We start from the raw sequence: 5,984 nt of genomic DNA on the forward strand, positions 1-5,984 counted from the left end.
ACACTGTCTCCGAAAAAAAAAAAAAAAAATGTAGCCAGGTGTGATGGTGCACACCTGTGGTCCTACCTGCTCCAGAGGCCGAGGGGGGAGGATCAGTTGACCTTAGGAATTAGAGGCTGCAATGAGCCGAGATTGCACCACTGCACTCCAGCCTGGGTGACAGAGTGAGACCCTCTCAAAAAAAAAAAAAAAAAAGAGTACTAGGAGAACAGCACTGAAAGATGTTAGAGACTTTTAGAGACTTGGATGCAGTCAGCCTGGGCTCAGCTCAGTGTGTCACTAGCTACGGGACATTAGGGCAGGTACTTAACTTTCTGAACTTCAGTTACTCGTTGATAAACAGAAAACTAATTGCACAATAGAGCACAAGGAAGCTGCTGCAGTTAGCACCGTATCTGGGGCCTCCTTCGAGGTCAGGGATGTTGGTGCATCGGATTCTATTCGTTGATGATAGGAATTCATAGCCCCTGTCAGACCTCTACCCAGATTCTAATTAATGAGATAGAATTAATCAAAAACCCAAGCTTTGCTGAGGTCTAGAAAGAAAATTCACAAACTGCATAGGGCTTCCCTCAAAGAGCAACAAATCACAGAAGCGTCTGCAGAGCAAGGCCAAGTGTTCACCGTGTTGAATGCCCTTCAGTGCTTTCCATCTTCCATAGATTGTAGGATAGTGTGTCTTCCAAGATGTGTGCTCACATCTGATCACCGCAGAAATCATTCAAACATCAGCTGGACAACATTAGCAAGAAGCCTGCAAACTCCGGCTCCCTGACGCTTCAGCCAGGCTCCTGTTTCTCTTTCTGATTTCCTAACAATGCACAGGCCCTGCCCTCAGGGTACCCACCCACTGCCTCCGAGTGATGGGCACTCCCAGACAAGACCCAGGCTTTCCTCCCCGCGGCGCCAGCCTGGGAAAAGCAGACAGAGCTCGGCCCCGATGGCCCCTCCGCCGGCTCCCCCAGCCCTTCCCTTCCCTGGCACCAAAACAGATGACTTCATCCGAGGGACACAGCCCCTATCAGCCAGCCAGGCCTCCGGAACGGGAGCAGAAGGGAGCGCGGAGGCTGGCCTCTGCTCTGGTTACTTTGGCACAGGAGGAGGCTCTGTGGAGTGTCAGCCACAGCCTTCAAATCAGAGAAGCATGGCCTTGATCCAGGACCCCTGCCACCCGGGGCCAGCGCTGGCCCTGCACGTGGCCGCCTCTCTCAGCCTGACCTCCTCCCTCCTCCACACTGCGGTGGGGTGCACAGTAGCTGAGTTAGAGGCTACTACACAGGCGGCAGAGGAGCCTCCCTTTCTGAGTCCCTGCTCTCCATCCTCAGCCTGCTGACCATAGTCCATTCACTGGGTCCATGTTGAGAGTCTCAGTCATTTTTAATCCAGAGTGGGAATTCAAGCCTCAATCCCTGTCTAGATTCGGGGTCCACTCTCCTGCTCCTCGGCCCCCTTCCTTCAGGGTACTGTGTGTGACTATGGAGGGGCCCGCAGGGAGGGCGGGAAGAGTCGTTCAGGCAGGCAATGGCCTCAGGGAAGCAGTCACATCCCGCCTGGGCACGTCACTGCGCTGGTGGCCTCACTGTTGGTCTTTTCCAGTCTGGTCCAATGCTTTAAGGGTGCTGGTTGCTTCCCTGGCTGGAATGCAGTGCACGCGGTCACGGGAAAGAGGGCGCGCTGGAGCTGGGCCTGCGTCTCCCACAGCCTTGTGGGCTGGAGCCAAGCAGGTCACCTAACCTCGCCAGACCTCAGTGGTCTCATCTGTAAAACGGGGACGTGATTGTCACCATCTCAGCGCACCATTGTAAGAATTACTACTTTGTGCCCAGTATGTAGTAAGTACTCAACAAATGCAAGTTTTTTTGTTTTGTCTTACTTTAAATAGAGGAAGGAAGGGAGGGAGGGAGGAAGGAAGAAGGAAAGAGGAAGGAGGCTCTGGGTCAAGCACAATAGCTCACACCTGTAATCCCAGCACTTTAAGAGACTGAGGTGGGAGGACTGCTTGAGCCCAGAGCTTTGAGACCAGCCTGGGTAACAGTAAGTCCGTATCTCTACTAAAAATTTAAAAATTAGCCCAGTGTGGTGGTGTGCACCTGTAGTCCCAGCTACTTGAGAGGCAGAGTCAGGAGGATCTTTTGAGTCTGGGTGGCTGAGGCTGCAATGAGCTATGATTGCACCACTGCCTAGGTGATAAAGCAAGATCCTGTTAAAAGAAAAGAGGAAAAGGGAAGAAAGGGGAGGGGAGGGGAGGGGGAAAGGAAAGGAGAGAAATGGAAAGGAAGGGAGAGAGGGAGGGAGGTGGGAGGGAGAGGGTAGGGAAACAAAACAAAAAGTAAAAAGTCAGGCCAGGTGTCGTCGCTCCCGCCTGTAATCCCAGCACTTTGGGAAGCCCAGGCAGGTGGATCACCTGAGGTCGGGAGTTCAAGACCAGCCTGGCCAACATGGCGAAACCCCGTCTAGTAAAAATACAAAAAATTAGCCGAGCATGGTGGCATGATGGTGGGTACCTGTAGTTCCAGCTACTTGGGAGGCAGGAAAATTGCTTGAACCCGGGAGATGAAGGTTACAGTGAACCGAGATTAACACTGCTGCACACCAGCCTGGGCAACAGAGCGAGACTCTGTCTCAAAAAAGAAAAAAGAAAAAAAAAGTCTGAGGGTTTGGGATCTCAATCACACTGGAGAGCAAAAGACTCAGGCTGTGTCTAAGAAAAAGGCCAGTAATTTCATCCACGGGAGCTGAAAATATGAGGCATACATACTCGCAAGTAGCTCATGACCACCTGCCAGCCGGCTGCCCTCGGGTCCGCCCTTCATGTTTCTCTCCCCCCTTTTAACAATGTGGTATCTAGTACCAGTGTTGGGGGCTGCACAGGGCATACGTGTGGCTTTCACTGTCCATCCCTTCCTAAGGGTGTCCACAGGGGTCTGGGTCCTGAGAGGACGCCCTCCAGAGCGTCTGGCCTCCTTCGGGGGCTCTGCGTGTGGTGCAAGTTTCCAAGAACATGGCCCACGGGTAGGATGCCGGATTTCAAGTCCGGAGACCTGGGTTCTTTCCTTCCCAGCTGTGCAGCCTTGAGTGAGCCATTTAACCTTTGTAGGCTCCAGTTTCCTCATCTGTAACGGGTACCAGAAGTCTTGCTCGTTCTCCCTTCCAGGTGGTGGAAATCAGACGAGACCATCCGAGCGGGCGGCTTCACACTCTGCAAGGCCTGCCGCGGCCTCCAGGTTTCCAGGCAGGGCCTCCCAGGCTCCAGCCTCTCTCCAACCCTGGATATGGGACAAGGAGCAACTTGATCCCCAGCCTCAGATCAAGAACTTCCCGCCATCCTGAGGAAGCAGAGCCCCACTCACCACTCCAGACGCCCTTCCCCATAACTTCGCTGACATGCAGAGGAAATGACGGCTGGCACAGTGGCTCGCGCCTGGGATCCCAGCACTTTCGGAGGCCAAAGCAGGAGGATCACTTGAGGCCAGGAGTTTGAGACCAGCCTGGGCAACATAGTAAGACCCTGTCTCTTGCACCACAAGAAGCGGGAGAGAGACCATCTGGAATGGCAGTGGCGGGGTGGGCAGGAGGCTTCCCGAGACCGCGAGGTCCTCGGAGGCGAGAACGGGGCCTCTTTGTATTCTCCAGAGCTAGCAGAGTCCCGGGAACCTCCTAAACCACTGAACAAGAGGCACGGCGTAAGTCCTGAGCGGTGTGGGAGAGGAGGGGTGCAGCGGAGGAAGAGGGAGGCCTTGTTTTCAGGCACCAGCCTGCCCTTGTGCCCCGGGAATGGAAGAAAGGAAGGAAAGAGGTCTGCAAACCCGGCTGGCCACGCCGCAGACTGAGCCGCCGGCATCCCCGCTTCCTAGCACGACACCTTGGGCCCCCACGGTTGCTCTAATGGCTCTGATTTGCCATCATAGCCCTGGCGATTCTGGGCACCGGCCTGGCCAGTGTATCCCCATCACTGCCGCCGCCATGAGCTTCACCGCCTCCCGGGCCCCAGGAGCGCCTCTTGCCATCACTGTCTGCCCATTGGGTCTGCTCAGAGCTGTGCACCCCCTGCCAGGCCCCACCCAGAAGAGTCAGCTTCGCAGAGGCTTGGGGGTGGGGGTTGGGGGGACGGAGAGGCTGCAGACAAGCTGTCGGGCTGGGTATTATTGTCCAGACCTGAGAGGCCACTTATCTGGGCCGCCCACACAGGGAAGTGAGATAGTCCAGCAGGACTTTTCCCACTAATATGCTTATCTTGACTGGAAAGAATACGGTGTTTGTGTGTGAAGACGTGCGTGTGTGATTTTGCAAACCCTGTGTGTGTGTCTATGTGAGTGTTTTCATCCCATAACTTCTGACCACACAGCTATACATTGGGGCCGTTTTACGGCTTGAATGCCACGTATGAGTCTGTGAATCGTGTCTGCCTGGGGTCTGCTGAAGGAGGAGACGGCCAGAAGGGAGACAAGGGGTGGAGGATGCTAAGGAGAAAGACAAAATCAGAGGGAATCCCTTTAAACAAGGGAAAACGACTAGTTTTGGTAAAAGATGACGCCGTGGGTGTTTTCATACACTGATTATGAGGGCGTGTATTGATATAGCCCTTACAGAGAGCAATCTGTAAACGTTAAAATATTGAAATGTTAAGTGTGTCTTCTCTTGATTGAAGTCTACCTTCCATAGCTTCCCAAGAGAAATGCTTGCATCCATCCACGCAGAAATATGTACAAGCATGCACATGCAGAATTATCTGTAGTGAAGATTATAAACAATCTAATGTTAATGGACAAGGCTGTGGGTAAACATATTATAGTATTTTGTTGTTGTTTTTATGTCTTTCCTTTTTTTTTTTCTTTTTTTCTTGTCTCTGATGTTTCCTTAGATGAATTATATTATAGCATGGTATAACAATGTATCAGTCAGAAAAAACAAGAAGTCTCTACACCAAAATGAAAAGATTCCCCAAATATGAAAGTTTTTTAAAATTGTAGAATATATATGGATTATACCATATAAGCAACAGAAAAAAAAATGTATGTAGTCTATTAATTTGACTGTTTCAGGTACCTCATGTAAGCAGAATTATCCAGTATTTGTCCTGCATCTGGCTTCTTTCACTTGGCATAACGTCCTCAAGGTTCATCCATGTTACAGTATGTATCAGAATTTCCTTCCTTTTTTAAGGCAGTATAATATTCCATTATACATATATTCTACATTTAGTCTATTTATTCATCCATGGATGGATATTTGAATTGTTTGGACCAATGTTTAAGTGAATTTCTCAGCTTAGGTTTTGGTTTATTATATGAGAGAGATTTTTTTCCCCACCAAGAGGCCTAAGCAAATCAAGTCTCCCTCACAAGCAGCTAGGATTTGTCTGGTCCTCCATTCACTGAGCAAGCAGCTTTTCAAGGGTCCTCACTTTTGCATGAATCTCAGATCCAGCTCCCCTTTCTTAGAAGCCTAAGGCCTCATCACCTGTCCCCGTGAGAGTGTTAAAATCGAAGCCTCTGGCCCATAGGAACGAGTTCCTGGTCCTGCGGCCATTCCTCAGGTCCCACACCCAGGCTCTCACGCTCGCCGCTCTGCCTTTCCATTCCTCTTCATCCCTGCCATCTGGGATTCCCCTTTCTCGCTTTGAAGAAATGGTTTTCAATCTTGGCTCATGTTTACAACCAACTGGGGACATTTTTCTAAATCCCAGAACACAACCCAGACCGATTACATGCAAATCTCTGGCATAAAAAGTGAGGTTTTAAAGATGTACTATGCAAATAATAGTATAGTAGGGACCTGGATGTGGAAAAACTCATAAAGGTATGACTTGAATTATCAAAATATTGTGAGTGCTGCTCCAGCTCTGCTGCCCGTGTTAGGTGGTGGCTTCTGGATTGTGTTCTAACAGTGGCAGTTTGTGTTTGTGATCATTTCTAGGCAGCAATTTTAATCTGGAAATAAAATGATCATCTTGGCTTTCTCCATCAGCCTCCTACATGACAGTT

At 50.6% G+C, this 5,984-nt stretch overlaps 1 long non-coding RNA gene across 1 annotated transcript; it reads left to right on the forward strand.

The window, feature by feature from the left end:
* Window positions 1–5,959, forward strand: LOC116543063. The gene is made up of 2 exons (XR_004265458.1): window positions 1–1,832; window positions 3,155–5,959. It is a non-coding gene; the product is annotated as an uncharacterized LOC116543063 (long non-coding RNA).
* Window positions 5,960–5,984: the final 25 nt, after the last annotated feature.

The sequence above is a fragment of the Sapajus apella genome, unplaced genomic scaffold (genome assembly GCF_009761245.1).
Source record: "Sapajus apella isolate SASKATOON/1434 unplaced genomic scaffold, GSC_monkey_1.0 scaffold180, whole genome shotgun sequence".
Classification (NCBI taxonomy): Eukaryota; Metazoa; Chordata; class Mammalia; order Primates; family Cebidae; genus Sapajus; species Sapajus apella.